Source organism: Seriola aureovittata, chromosome 24 (genome assembly GCF_021018895.1).
Source record: "Seriola aureovittata isolate HTS-2021-v1 ecotype China chromosome 24, ASM2101889v1, whole genome shotgun sequence".
NCBI classification, from domain to species: Eukaryota; Metazoa; Chordata; class Actinopteri; order Carangiformes; family Carangidae; genus Seriola; species Seriola aureovittata.
Window position 1 is genome coordinate 5,153,482 of NC_079387.1, and position 16,049 is coordinate 5,169,530.

The 16,049-nt window shown below is 40.2% G+C and overlaps 1 protein-coding gene across 1 annotated transcript in view; it reads right to left on the minus strand.

Moving 5' to 3' along the window:
* Window positions 1–14,426, minus strand: part of LOC130165403 (semaphorin-5B-like) — a 39,220-nt gene extending 24,794 nt beyond the window's left edge. Inside the window, exons 1-2 of the mRNA XM_056370649.1 lie at window positions 14,196–14,426; window positions 6,896–6,952 (exon numbers count right to left, since the gene is read on the minus strand). The gene's annotated coding sequence lies outside the window, so the exon portion shown is untranslated. The remainder of the gene's footprint in view (window positions 1–6,895; window positions 6,953–14,195) is intronic.
* Window positions 14,427–16,049: the final 1,623 nt, after the last annotated feature.

Consider the following 16,049-nt stretch of genomic DNA (forward strand, 5'->3'; position numbering starts at 1 on the left):
TGTTCGTCGCCTGCTGCGCTCCCGCCGTCGTGGTCGTGGGCTTCAATACCTGGTCGACTGGGATGGCTATGGTCCAGAGGAGAGGTCGTGGGTCCCTGCTGGTCACATTCTTGACCCTCGCCTCATCACCGATTTTCATCGGCAACACCCTGAACAACCCTCCAGGTCGACCTCCTCCGCTGGGGCTACACATCGGGGGCCATCCGTCCCTCCCATGCCTGTTGACTTGGAGGGGGAGGGGGTCTCTTCCTCCGAGGAGGACTCATCCTCGGATAACGAGGGTGCCCTCCTCCAGACCCCCTCCGCCCACCCGGCTGCTGTGATGGACTGGTCTGGCTCCGAGGAGTTTTAGTCCCTCCTCCTGGCCCCCTCCTCCCACCCGGCTTGGTGCGTTTTTGGGACGTCGGGAGCCGTCCCTTGAGGGGGGGGTTCTGTCATGGTTTGTTCTCCATACATACCTGCCTTCAGTTGTTTTCCACTCATCACTCCCTTGCTCACCCCATCTGCCAGCCACACCCACCTCGTCAGTCACTTCATTCACCTGTTCACTCAGCTGCAGCTCTTCAGCAATCAAGCCTGGTTAAAAGCTCCACTCTCCTCCACACTCACTGCCAGATTGTTCTTTGTTCCCATGAAAGACTTTCCAGCGTTTACTCTTCATCTGATCTCCCGGTTCCGACCCTGCCTGCTCCCGACCTACCCGCCTCGTCTCTGCCCTGGTAATTACTTCAGCCCTTCTGTTTTTGACCACGATTCTGCCTTGCCTCTTCCTGGTCTTCGTCTGCCTGTTCTCGGGGCTGCTCTGAGTCCTCCAGCTCCACTGCTGCAGCGTGTGAGTTCTCCTCGTTTCCCCATTGATCATCGCTGGGACAGAGTCCTCATCTCGACCATCGTGAGTGTTCCTGGGTTACTCACCTGCTGGTTTTTCGGTCCTCTGCCTGGTTCCGACCTACCCTCTGCCAGGTACGGCTGCCTCATCCACAGCTTTATTCTGGGCCCTCGGATTTTCCCCAAGCCCCTCAAAGACTGCCATTCCCCTTTTTTGAACTGTGTTTATTTACCTGCATCTAATAACAATAAAAGTCATTACCAATCATCGGTCCTAGTCGGTGCTGCTTTTGGGTCCAAACCTCACCCATTACAAACGCTTTCATTTCTCTGGTGAGGAACCTCAAAAGCTTGTGTGGGTTGTTTTGCTTTTTGGCAAATTAAAAGTGTCTGAGAGGCACGTCTTCTCCGTGCCTGTAGTAGGGCTGCAGCCAATAATTGTTTTAATTACTGATGAATCCATTGATTATTCTTAGCCATGCTCGAGGCAGGGTTCAATGGAGGACAATGTCAGTTGATCGGTCGGTCCACCACTTTACTCCAGACTGAAATATTTCAACAAATACTAATCTAGCGCCACCAGCAGGTCAAAAATATCAATATGTCCAAATACCTGCAAACTGATGAGTTGCTGATATGGTTGTCGACCCTCAGTCACGTTTTTGATTCAGATTGTTTAATCTATAGACGTAAAAAATATCCTGAAAAAATATCCAATGTTGTTTTGTCTGAACAAAAGCAGCAGAGCTTCACATTCAAGAATTTTGAACAAGCAAATGTTTTGTGTTTCTGCGTAATAAATGACTTCAACAATTACTTGATTTGGGAAATTGCTGCTGATTCATTTTCTGTTGATTGACTACTCAATTAATGTTACCCAATATAAAGTTGAGCAAGTTTTCAGTGCTTCTAAATGTGGCTCAAATGATGAGATCACGAGTCCTCGGTGAGTGTTGTGTTCATCAGAATCAGCCAAAACACTTTCTGCTGCCAAAAGTAAACAGGGTGTGACACGTAAAATATTTAAGATTTAGGTAAAAACAGCCTTGACTGAAATGTAGGAAGTATAACATTCAAGCCTAATAGTGTTTTCCTGAAGGCGTGAGCGTGTCAGAACATTCATTCATTCGTATAGCTGCCTGTGTTGGAAAAACACCATAAAGCCTTAACAACCTGTGAAGAGATTAGAAATACAGAGTCTCCGATTCATGTGACCTGTATGTGTTTGGACTGTGGGAGGAAAACCACAGGAACAGGGAGTGAACATGTGACCTCCACACACAGAGAGGAACACTGCCAAGATTTTAACCTCTGAGCCACCGAGCATAAAGTTTAAGATACAATTTCAAACTATGACAGGTGTGTACATCACAGCTGTGTTTGCCTTGTGTTTCCTCTCTGGATCGATCTACCTAACTTGCAGTGTGTGTCTTCCTGCGATTCCTTTGTGTGAATGAAAGCTCACTCAAACATTACCTTTCACCTCACTCAGAGAAACACAGATGCTAATGCGTCTGCTAAAAGCTTAGCACTGTCAGACACAGAGAAACAAACTGCTGTTTGCTCCACTCTAAAAAAACAGCTGTTGTGAAAGTAAAACTTTCATTTTGTAATAGCAGTTTAAAAAGAACAGATTCATTACATTTTGTCTCTTTGCTCTTAATCTTTTTCAAAATGTCAGGAGCTTTACTGAAGGATGTGAGCACCATGCTTCTCTTCCTCTCACAATACTTGAATGAGTAACAGGATATCTAATTAATTAGGATGTCTTCTTGCATGCAATCACAAACCCATAATAGTAGTTAGAATTGCTTTAGAAGTGTTTGCATAAATACCACATCACACTGCAGCCTGATGAGACAGGGCTGAATTAAATATATCTACGTGTTGAATGCTAAGATAAGAGAGCAGATAATCAGAGGAGGGGGGGAACATGAGGAATATGTGTGCCTGCCTGTTGGATCCGAGGAAGACAACCAGAGTAAGAAATACAGGTCTCACAACAGCTCTTCTGAATGCCATTCAGAAAATAGAACTTGACCAAAGCAATGATTAAAATTTGCCTTAAAGTCATTAAATGTGTGTCTAGCCCAGGAAAGGGCTCTGTTATCCATTAACTCTCAAGATTCACTGCTGATCTCCTTTAAAGACATATGCCCATATATAGACTGTTTACCTGCCCTCTCATTTTTCTACGACATTTATTACTACCACTTGATTTGTTGCATTTGTTGCTTATAATAGACGGCAGCAGCTTTAAATCAGTGGCTCCCAACATGTTTACTTGTCTACTGTGTCTACAGATGGTGACCAGTTCAACCACAAGGTGATTTATTTCATCTAAATATTTGTTAATGCACAAGCAAGCACGGCGATTAGATATAAACTGGGGGTGTTTCTCTGTTTCTTTGCAGAAAGTTACAAGAATTAGCTGCAGCCTCCAGACTTTCTCCTTCGCTGTTGGTGGAAATGTTGTGACACATTGACAAGTGTTTGGACAGAGTAGCAGTGTTCCTGCAGCACTTCATCACAGTTGTGCAAACTTTACACGCTGCAGAGGTTTTTTTTTCTCTCAGAAGACAAAGTGTAGCCAGTTATTGTACTGGTGTTTTTCTGGCAGTGACTAACCTGCATTTCTTGAAGATATTACATCTTTTTTCACATCCACCACTCCTGCTACACCCTTAAAAAAAACAGGGAATCTCAAGCTTTTAAAGCATGCATACAAAATTAAAGCAACACTATTCAAGCACTCTTGGCTTTGTCTTCAGACAAGCTGAAGGAGTAGAACATTTCAGTCTTTTCATGGCCCTCCCATGGTGTGTGTCACTTGGACACCTTCAACCCACAGCTTGTATATGAATGAGTTGATTTGATGAAGGCGTGGATGAACCTCTTTAGGATGAACAGGGCAGCCATGCTGACACCGTGAATGTGCTATTTCTCTTAGGTCAGGGTGAGTAAGACCTCTTCAGTCATACCTTACAAAAAGGGAATTATATGTTGTCACAAGATGCACCTTGAAAATGCTTAATAGCGCTTACACCGGCCACAAAATGAGCATACAGACAAATCCTCTTTAGTGAGGTGATATATGACAAGGAAATTAATTACAAGCAATTATTTCTTCATCCAGAAGCCCCGTAATTTGTTTCTCCATGGCATGAGAAATAAAAGAATAGAGTGCAGCATCTGACCCTTGTATGTCTGCCTCTTGTCTAAACTCTCTTCATCTGAGTACCTGGACTTCATCCAAATATCATTAAAAGAAACAGTGAATCCCCCCCCCCCCCCCATCTCCCTACACCCAAAAACATGGGATTGCAAATTCCTCCTCAAATAAAAAAAAAAAGACTCACAAAATAACAGCTGCTATCAAAAGTAAATCCCCCAAAAATCTCTCTGACTGTTGCAGCAGCAGCTCTCATCTGACAGTGACAGCCCTCACCTGTAAAAGGTAGTATTAAACACCCGTGAAGTCAGTTCATGGAGATTTGTTAGTTGGAGCAAATGGACACTGAGAGGGCATCCAGAGTCTCTCCATCAAAATATTCAGAGAGGACCATTTCCGAGGCAGTATTCCCAGCTCCTTCCTACCGGGGTGAATGGCCTCTCTGTGCAACCTGCCAACTATCTGCCAATGGCCGCTCTCTTTTACAAGTGAATAGACTGAGTTTAGCCACAGTTAAAAAGACACACTAACGTGCCATGGCTGCGCCACAATGGCCGCTCGGGTAATTTGCCAAACCTAATGATGCCGGTTTGGCCCCGGCGAGAGGAGGTAGAGAGCAGGAATCCTAAAGAGGCACACAGCTGCACCGATCCCTCTCTTCCTATCTCCCCTCGCTCCTCTCTGTCTCCCTCTGTTCTCTCGTCATGAACTCCATTTGTTTTACTTTCTGGAGCAAATGACATAGCTAGGCTGCATAACCAAACTCATACCCTCTGCATCCTCCTAAAGTGCTCCCTGTCTCTATCACTATCACACATCCTCCCTGAAGGAAATCCAGTAGTCAATAGACATGAAGGAAAATTCTCTACCACACTTATCAATATTTTCAACTGAGTAGCAGATCAAAATACTGCCCATATGAGATGTGAAAGGTAAGAGAATTCAGAAAATTGCAGAGAAATAACATCCATAGCATCTTTTAGCATCAACCTGCAAGTATCTGGTGGACACAGCGCAGCATTTAGCAGCTAAAGAGCAAAATGTTTTTCTCGAGAGTTGGTAGAGACCAAAGAGAAACTACAAAGAAATTAATGCTGAAGTTGCGCTCTGTCTGCTGGATGTGTAAATGGGCAGCAGTTTGTTAACAGCCTGTAATATGTGTGTGATTTCCCAAAGTGGCCAAAAAAATAAAATAAAATAATGATTATCACAAAGTGGATGGATGCAAAGACAAAGTTCCAACTGAAAGGCTGGATTTTTTTTCTTAAAAGACTGTTATATCTCTGGCAGGTTAAGGCACTATGTTCATGCTGACTTGGTTAAACAGATTGATGGACTGTTTTTTCAAAGTGCAGCCATCAATTACTATGTTGACAATCCACTGCACATGGACACTGGCCTTTCTTCACACGCACAGACACAAACAACAGCATCCAGGCATCAGTAGCCTTAAAAAACACCAAAGAATGTCTTTGAACAGAGACAGAGGTTAAGATCTCCAAACCGTACACAGTGCTGCACGACCACCTGTTAACACATGATCACGTGTACTAAGACGATGAGCATCAAAGGACTATTACTCTTTAAAAAAATGACCATAATACCAGTGTTTACTCATCTTACCAAGCTACTGCGAATGGATGAAAAATATTCAGGCTATTATGTTTTGTCATTTTACTGGTTAGTTGCAGAATAAAAATAATAATACATTTGGATTCCATTATGTCTGCATGATAAGTAGTTTGTCCATTTGGGAGTCCAAGCTCTCCTCACTTTTATTCTTAAATGCATTTTTGAGTGTACAATCAAATCTGTTTTGCAAAAACTATTGCACATTTACATATTGTACCATGCATTGTCTTGGTAAAAGTGCAGATACTTAAGTCTTAATATTCTAACTAATCCATTACATCGAATGTTGCTGTCATGGCAGAACAGCTCATAAAATCCAGTCCTTATTACAGACTGGACCACCATACTTGTGAAGGTTATTGTGACGCTAGAGATGTGACTATTTTTTTTTCCAGTGATGACTAATGGCTTATTCCATAAAAATTCCATTAAAGAACTAATCAAGTAAAGATTTGCAAGTCAACTTTGTGCCTATTAGTCATGTAATCAAGTATGAAGGGTGCCAGCCCTGTTGCCAGCAATTATTCTGGGGGAAAGTAATTGCAGTTTTTACATAAAATTCCCAGGTACCAGCTGCGTCTAGTCAAAAATATTCATCAGTATCCCAAGAACACTCTTCTTAGATAAAAAATAACAGGAAATTTAAAACATTGCAGTCAGTACAACCTGTGTCTCTTTCCTTACAAAAAGTCCTATTGCTCATCTATCGAATGATCAGGCAAAAAAAACAAAACAAAGAAAACACACATTCAGACATAATTTTAGAATCCAGACTGAGGTTATTGATCCGTGGTTAGGAGTCTCTTCCTCCTTTTCCCCTCTGCTTCTCTCTCCTGCACCATCCCCTTGCCAATTTCAGCACTAATGCCTCAGACAGAACAAAGGAAATATCCACCACAAATTACCTGAACCCCCCCTCTCCCTCCCCGAGTGTTAACACATCTATTCGTGCAACATGTAGCCACAGAAGTCAGAGAAGGAGTGATATACGCTGAGGATGGGAGTGAAATGAGGGGAAGGAGGGAGAGGTGAAGGGTCATGTTATACATCATTAAAGAAGAAATTAGCCTGCAGAGAGGAAACAGGCCGACAAACTGACAGGCACAAAAACAGGCACAAAAAGTAGGCGAGTTAAGACACAAAAACAGAAAGGACAACACAAAAGAATAAGTAATTGCACTGAAACTGCCAACCTCCACATGGGATACATGCAGGGAGGGACACACACGCTGCACACAGAAACATACAGGAAAATAAACTTACTCGTTCACCATCACCAAAACTGCTTCGAGAGACAAACGAGTGGCACGGATCCCGACGCTTCACATGGTGAGAGAGGGAGAGAGAGAGAGAGAGAGAGACAGAGGTATGAAAAACAAGAAAGAAAGAACTTGTTACACATCGACACACAGTGGCACGCTGACCAGAGTGTGTGCAGAGAGATGGGGGGGTGGGGGAGTGTGTGATGGGGGAGGTGGGGGAAGCAAAGGATTCCTGTTTGTGCAGAGCAAACTGTTAACTCTCTGAATAGAGAGTGGATGTCTGCCCTGTGTATGTGTGTGTGTGTGTGTGTGTGTGTGTGTGTGTGTGTGTGTGTGTGTGTGTGTATTGTTATGCCTGCAAGATCCATTTTTTTTTTTCCAGTTAGTTTTAGTATTGTGGTGTTTTTGCACTGCGTTCATCATACATCATTTGACAACAGGTTTATACTTGACCCTATAACTTAACAGGCTGATGCACTGACCCAGAACAGTGCACAACACTCAGCCAGTGGCGGATTGAAGAGAACATTATTTGCATACTGCTCCCTCCTGGTGAGTGCAGGTACGCACAAATCTCTGAGGAAAAACGTAACCAAGCAAAAACTACTTAAAGATCCTTAAAGATAATCAGCTTCCTGACCACCAGCAGCACAAAGGAGTAATGATCTCCACTACTCAACACAAGCAGTAATGTGAGAACAAAGAAAATGCAACAATTCACCGACAAAAGTAAAAAAGAGGAAGACTGCTTGATGAAAAACATGGATATAAACAATGTAGGATTTTGTAGCTAAAAATTGAATTATTCCAAAAATAAGTACTTGTACATATTCTTCTTGTATGTGTGTCTGTGTTTTTGAGGACAGATGCCACGTGACACCTTTTTTCTTCTAGTCATTTATTAAGCTATTTGGCATCTCCATCTTCTCAAATATGAGACTTTGCTGGGTTTGCTCCATTTTATAAATTCAAGTTATAATTTATAAAACAGAAAATCAATTTAATAATAAAAAACAGATGAAAATAATTGAGTTTCGGTCCTAACACAAAGAGAACCCACCTGAGGGGCACTGCTTTCTGGTAAAAGCAGAGTACTTGGCTAACTTCTTCAAACTATCACCGTCTAAATCAGTTCGTGAAGACAAAGACGAAGAAGTAAAAATCATTCCATGGATTCAAAATGAGCCTTGGTGTTGTTGTTTTGAACACAGCTGCAGTATCATCAGTGTGCAAATGAATCAGGAGACAGAGTCAACAACAAATGCCATTAGCTGAGACAAACATTTTGTTTGCCTGAACAAAGAAATCCAGTCTGGCCTCCAGAATCACCACCAATGACAGGAAGCATAAATACATGGCATTAATAAAATACTGAGAGTAGCTACATGACAGAAGTAAAGTTAGCCTGACAGTATCCACACATATACCATGAAAACACAAGTATAAATCAGTCCAGTGCACTACAGCATCTTTCAAGTTAGGGAAATTAAATGTGATGTTATGAGCCAAAGTCATACATTTTCTGTTTCTACATTTAACAACCACACGAGAAATGCCCTCACAGCTGAATCAACACCTCTGACGTTTCTGAGCACTGTTCAAACAGGTAATTTTTATGATAGTGCACTGGAGTACATTCGATTTTCCAGGTGCACAGATTTTGAGTCTATCCCCTGTAGTGTATGTTCCTTACCTTTGACCCTAGCGTCCCATTCAAATCCCATTGCATAATTTCACAAACACATTCTTTTCCTCATTCTTGAAAGGTTTTTGGTTTGTGATACATTTGTGATATTTACGTTACTGCTGAAGGGACTGTATAGGAGAGGCTGAAATACCAGAAAAATACTGTATCTAAATGTTTTTCTTCTTTAAATAGACCTTAAACATTCAGGTAGTTATTAGTCTAACATCCAAATTAACAACAGAACAGAATAGCCTAAAGTATTTTAGATGTTAATAAAGCAACTAATCAATTAAATTTCTTAATAAAATATCCTTAACTCAAATAGTTAATGAACTTTCAGTTACCACAGTCAAGAATCAGCCTGCAGACTCAAATTAAGTTTCTCTCAGGTTTAGCCTTTTGTCCACACTAATTTTTCTCATCTGAAAACTGCCTGGATAAATCTGATAATGGCGCCTTTTCAGTGTGGACGAGGAAAATTAAGCCTCTGGAAAAACAATAAGGGAAGCCTGATAAGTAAAATTAAAAAAAGAACACGATCTTTACGCTGAAAGCACTAGTATAGACACATCATTTTTGCACTTAAACGTTGTTTTCTAATTACCAAGCTTTGTGTGGACGCACTCTATGTCAAGTTCATCAACCCAACTCTTGTCTGTATCAACAAGCAGGAAGTACTGTTGACAGAGACACCAGTCAGGCATGGCTGTAGAAGTGGCTGCCAATCTGAGAAGACAAAGGGGTGACCTCTCATTTGGAAATTAATAGCACCAATTAATCACATCCACTGAAAAACGACAGGCTCGTTTAGCTTCCCGCGCACCCAGCAGAGCGTAAGACACAAATAACTTTTCCCGGCCTCATCCCCAACCGTTACAGAGCAGGAGATTCATCTCTCTCAGCCTCAGCCTCGCCACAGCAGAGTACCAAACCCCCCTGAGAGGATGAATGGCTCGCTCCTGTGCAAACTTCAGGATGACCTCCTCCGGCTCTGTTTTTACAGCCCTTCTGTCACTGCTGAGGCTGAAAGATTACAGGCACAGAGAGGTGCAGGGGAGAGCTGAGGAAAAGCCAAACCAGGGCCGGTTAAAGATGGCCAGCTGTTAATACTACAGAGGACAATGGACTACACTTCAACTAAAACCAGTGAATATGATAGTAACTGTTATATCACCTTGTATGATTCACAGACAGTATTTGTTTAGGGCTCTTTCAACCACCTGTGTTTGCCTCCACAAGATCTGCAGTTAAAATCAAGCAGCTGTTCTGAGCAGTTTTCACTCCCTCTACTCACAAGCTTAAAAGGTCACTTAAATGTCTTAGCTACACATGCCAAACACTGACGTATTTCAACTTAACTTTTAAAAATTGAAAACTGATTTTTATTTACACATCCAGCAGTTAAGGAACAATGGTATTATTCATTTGGAGTCATGTTTCTGGCCACCTGAAGTCCAATATTTACTCTCCTTTTAGCTCTGCTTAGCTCTACTCCAGCTGCTGAGGGAAACATCTGGCTCTTTAGCTGCGAAATGCTCCCTCCCTCACCAGCTAGTCACCAACTGTCTCTGACTGCTGTTTGGGGCTGGGCAGGTAGCATACAGTCTGTTTACAGAGCTCTGTTTGCTGAAAACAGCTGGCAGTTGTGTCTGGGAATGAAGTTGATCAGAGCGCTGATACTGAACCAACTGTATAGTTAAGTAACTTTTTACTGTTTTGATTAACTTTTTATGAACATAACAAAGATTAATTTCTGCCACAATTTCCCACAATTAAAGTCAAAATTCAAAGAAATTTTGTTTACTATCAAAGAATATTATTATTTAATTATTTGATTATCAAAATAGTTGCCAATTAAGTTTTTCCTGAATGACTAATTGGTTAATCCAGTAAGTGTTTCAACTCTAATGAGAAAATCAAAAAATATATATTTCCATTGAACGTAATATAGGCGAAAATTATGTTTTCTTTTAGCACATTCGCAGCATAGAAGCATGTTTTGTAGGAGACAAGGTTGAAAATGTACACCTGATCAAGTCCTGGTCCTATTCTACATATTTGTTTATGAATTAAAAAAGAATACCAGTTAATCTCCAGTGACTTCCATTAATCCACAACCAGCTGCAAAGGATGCCTGCAGTGGTTACCCAACAACTCTTAACCCCCAAAATCAGCACCCGACCCCCACCCGCAACCCCCATGTCACAGCCCTCAATGGATGCCTTGTCCATTACATAGCGCTTCACTGTGAAACGGAGTCTGTGTGTCACAAAGAAATATTGACTTTTAATACTTCAAACCTTCAGTTTGCGCCGTTTTAAACAAGCCTGGCTGTGTTGATTTTTGAAAACCCTGCAGTCACTGAGGTTTACCTTTCTACTGGAGCAATAAAACTCTGCTTACAGGAGTCACTCACACACACACACACACACACACACACACACACACACACACACACACACACACGTACACACACACACTCACACACACACTCACACACACACACACACACACACACACACACACACACACACACACACACACACACACACACACACACAAACAAAAACAGAGTTAAGATGCCCAGTGATGGAGAATCAAGGTTAAACACTATGACATTCTGGGAAATATGTTAATGTAAAAAGTTACGAGAAATATGGTAAATGTGAGGTATCAAATTCACCTAGCTTAACGTAGGTCTAGGACTAGCCTAGCTTAGCATAAAGGCTTGGAGCAAGTGGAAGGTGCTAGCCAAGCGCCATCAAAGTGAAGAAGAAAGGTATATTCTGAGTCTGACACCCCCAAACCTTATTTACTCTCCATAACTTGTTTATTTACTTGTGTAGAAATAGAAATGTAAAAATGAAATTGTGGTTTTTAGGAGCAGTTGGCCTTTGAGCTATTTCTTGACCAATTGGTGTCATGGCCGCAAACTCCTTACCAAAACTGTCACTAACTTTTGACTGAAAGGTTGCTCGTTTAAATCCCTGAATTGAAGCAGAACTGTTGAGAAACATGCGAGATGCTAAACGGCAAATGCTCATTCGCAGACGTAGGAGGGTTGCAGCTTTCTACTGCGTTTTCCAGGAGAAACATATAGTTCAAACAACTATCCCTGCATAAATAAAGGCTGAGCACACTCACACACAGTCAGAGAGTCGTCTGTGGAGTCTGGGCTGCGTGAGTGGAGAAAACCTTAACACCCAGCCGCCTGTCCATCAGCCCCTTCAGCACTAAACTTGCTCTCGCTTGCCTAATCCATCTTTCTCTCCTTTTCCACTTCAGCCTGACCTCATGTGAAACTGTGGAGGTCTGTGGGTAACACATCCAGGCGTCCGATTTAATGATTTAATGCCACTTCCATTTAGGGGTTATTTATCAGCAGCAGTAAGTCCTTGTAGGTAGTGGAAGACGCTTAGCAGCTCTGTTTTCAGTAGGTTTAAAGCTGACATTTAAAATGTGCCAGAAAATAAAATAAAAGCGCTAAAGTAAAATTTTTGACCATTAATTAACAATATATAATTCTGATAGTTCCTACATGATGGGTCTTAATCTCTCAGTGATGGCCTGCTACATGCTTTTACATTTTTAACATGTTTTTCCTGCCTTTCAAGTAGCCATTGGTTTCCATTCATTTTACTGTGGAATTAATAATAACCTGGCAATGACATATCGGAGAAGAAAAGAAACCAGTTGTAACAAGGATGTCAGGGAGCACTTGAATAACATGTGAAGCATTAAAACATTATCAGTTATAGCTCAGCAGATACTGGACTTTTTAAACCAAACCAATACTGATATTAGAGAGTTTGATACATCAGCTGATATTTCGTATTTTAACCAATATACTGTATGTACTGAGCTTGACAATTCACTGATGAAAATTAAACTTGCTGCTCTTTCTCGAATTCATGCACTGCTTATTGTTAGTCTTACCAACAACAGCAATGGAGACAAGAAGGAAGAGTGATGTCAGTGTGATACAGCAACAGTAACGCCTCGGCCCGGACAGCCACACATTGCTTGCTGCAAAAGTTGGTAACTGCAAAGCAACAATCATATTTGCACTATAAACAGCCTAAAAGGAGGGTTTCTCAACTTTTTCCTGGCAGTAACCTGCATTGAACTTCTCATGATGACCCAAGAAATTAAAGAGTTGACAAATGTTTGAGTATTTATAGACAGATTACAGATTATATATAACTATTTATCTATAACTGTTTAATAGAAATGTGTTGGAGGAAGCAAACAATTTACTGAGAATGATTCTATTCTGTTGCTGCTGTGGATGATAAAATGTGTGCTACAGAACATACTGAAGAATCAGCACTTTACAGGCAAGTATGTCTGGTGTAATGCTAAGGGAGGAAAGGCTCAGGGGCCACCAGGGTTCATCCTGAATTACATGAATATCTACAACAAATTTCAGAAATGGAAGAGACAAGAAGACCCAGGCTCCATCAGTTTTGATGCTGAGCTTATTATTCCCTTGTATAAACAGAGAACTACATGTAACGGACTGAGAACGGAGAGAATTTAGCTGTAGTCTGCATGTGCACATTACACCATTTGAAAACTGAGTGCAAAAACTGGAGCAAATCATAAGCTTATTTTAAACTTTATCAGAATTAGCTGTCATGTTTTTATATAATTAATAGTAAACCTGAACTTGACATGGATAATTTATTGTAAAGTGTTCATTATCATAGAATTATTGCACTTCTGCAAACTGCCACCTTTAACATTAAGTAGAAGAGGTACACCAATCTCCACTAAAATGTGGCAGTTTTTTTTATCGCCATACAAGAAATTACTTTTTTATGTTCATGAATAATGAGGATCTGCTTTCTTGAATTTACAGCAAATCAGTAAAAGTAGATACTCTCAGTTGAATTTACCATCAGATTTTAAGAAATAATGGAAATATTTGAAATTTATGCTTGTTTTTTGCACTCCACTACCAGAGCATGCAACAAAGCCCAGTTATCATCACCTAGGATTATTTCTAAAACTCCTGTAGATTAAACAAGAGCTTTGTTTAATATAACGATTGTTATGCAGCAGCCAACCATGAATAGCCTGTATCCAAAGTTTTGTTAAGCACTTGTCTGTCACCTACATTCCTTTACATTTTCTGATATTTGAGTGAATGCTATCGGCTAATATGTCGGATTTAAAGTAGAATTAGTTTTCTTTTTTCCTTTTTTTTTTAATTTTTTTTTACATAAGCAGCAATAAAGTGAATTAAAATAAAAATGATAACATTAATGGCATGAGCTACATTTTACTTTAACTAACTGTCAACTTCAAGAAATTGTTTCTAGCATTATCTTTTCCTCAATTAAATGTCCTTCTCCGACAGTAACTGCTCTGTGGTGAAGCCGAATGGGAAAGTGGTCCCGAACAAAAGGTTTTTTAAATGTTTCATGTTCATATGTGTTTTCCAGAAAGCTCGGCAACAATAAAACTTTCATTCTTAAATGGAGACCGGTGTTAATTCTTTCAACGTCGGGGCTAAATGGAACAAAAAACGATAATGAACGGGCTAAGTTCTTTCAATAGCTCACTTTAAAAAGACAGTTAATTAATGCGATCAAATGAATGTCGAGCTTACCTTTCACTTTTGTCTCATCATGGGATCCCCGCTGATTTAAGCTGTCTGCCTTCAGAGACGGAGATGATGCAGATTCACGGCAGCGGAGGTCTGAAGTGCTGCAGCCCTGTGAACGGTAGCAAATTACAGGTTTAACTCAGACCAGTAGGGGTGCTGTCATGAGACAAAACTGACCAAATAAACTCTGTAATAGTTAAAGCCTAGGAACAGGAGTGTGCCTCTGTATGTCTGAAAAGAGAGTTGCCATAATATTAATAACTGTCTGGGATTTCACATGAGTGTGTGTGTGTGTGTGTGTGTGTGTGTGTGTGTGTGTGTGTGGATATTTTCTGCTCACAAAACCTGCACGCCCATTAAATGACATAGTCAGTTCTGGAGATACATAGGGGGGTCATGTGAGAGAGACCAAGGTGAATACTGCACACACATGGATGTAGACCAAACCTACCTGTTGGCATATCTTTTTTCCAGTTTTTATATGTCTGACACAAATCTATATCACGTGAAAACTAACTTTGGATCATCCACTGAAACTTGTGGGTTGTGATAAAATTAATACTACATCAGAAGAATAAAATGGACAACAAATGGACTATGATACTGATATAGAGCAAATGAGACACAAGCAAACATCTACTTATCTGTTTTAACGCTAGCAGCTTTTTGATAGCCTTTCTGAGCTAGAAACATACAAATGACTTCATTTGCAGAGGTATGCAGGGCTAATTGAGAAAACTACTTTGCAGAAATCACTAAATAAAGCTTGGCTGCCATCTAGTGGAGAAATATGTTCACTCCACACTATGGTTAAATCCTATATAACTTGTATTTTAATCACATAAAACACATGAAATATCTGTATGTATAAAGGGACTTATTTTGCATTTGTAACATGATTATAATGTTTCTAAAGATGCCACATATGTCAGGATATTTGTCAAGAATTTTTCACTCAAATATGTATCATATAATCTAATTTCAATTAGGTGATAAATTATGATTATGACATTTTTTCTCCTATTCGCTTAATACTTAAAAGAAAAATACTTCCCAGTATCTTAATACAGTATTATTACCCCTCAGCCTTTATAATATTACATTCTATATATGTGAATTAACACAAAAGGACATTTCACCTTTTTGGAAGGGTAAATTTAAATCCTGTCTCCCCCACAACTGTATTTGTGGCAGTGTGGAGGGGGTTTGAAACATACAGCATTTACTGTTTGTGTTGGTATATCAAATGTATAGAAAATATGATTGAACAGTTAACTCAATAAATTAAATATGAAAAAATCAAAATAATTAACAAAAGTTTAGCAAGGACTACATGAGCTCAATCTTTATAACATCCTGGCTACAGCCCTGTTCAGCTACAGTAATTTTAGCTAACCACTTCTTCTATGGAGTCATAAACAATATTGGTGGAAGATAAGCATCCATATCCTTTACCTATTTAAAAATACCAGTGTGAAAATACTCTATCACAACTAAAAGTCTACCTTACTTAAGTAAAAGTAGCCTAGTAAGGTGTTAGAGAATTAGTAAGTAAAGTAAGATGACTTGCTAGGTAGCCAAGAAAAATGGCCCCTGGGGGAAAAATACATTATTGTATTATTAAATTATTATGAGTAATGCATATTTACCTGTTTGAGCAGGTTGAGGTGGAGCTGGGTAGGTTACTCAATAATAATTTTTCGTTTTTAAAACTCAACATGTTTTTTAATGTTAAATCTAAACCCGAAAAGTAACGAGTAACTGTAGCTTTCAATCAAATGTAGTGGACTAACTAGTATATTTACCTCTGAAATGTAGTGAAGCAGAAGTCGAAGTAACATAAAATGGAAAGTAACG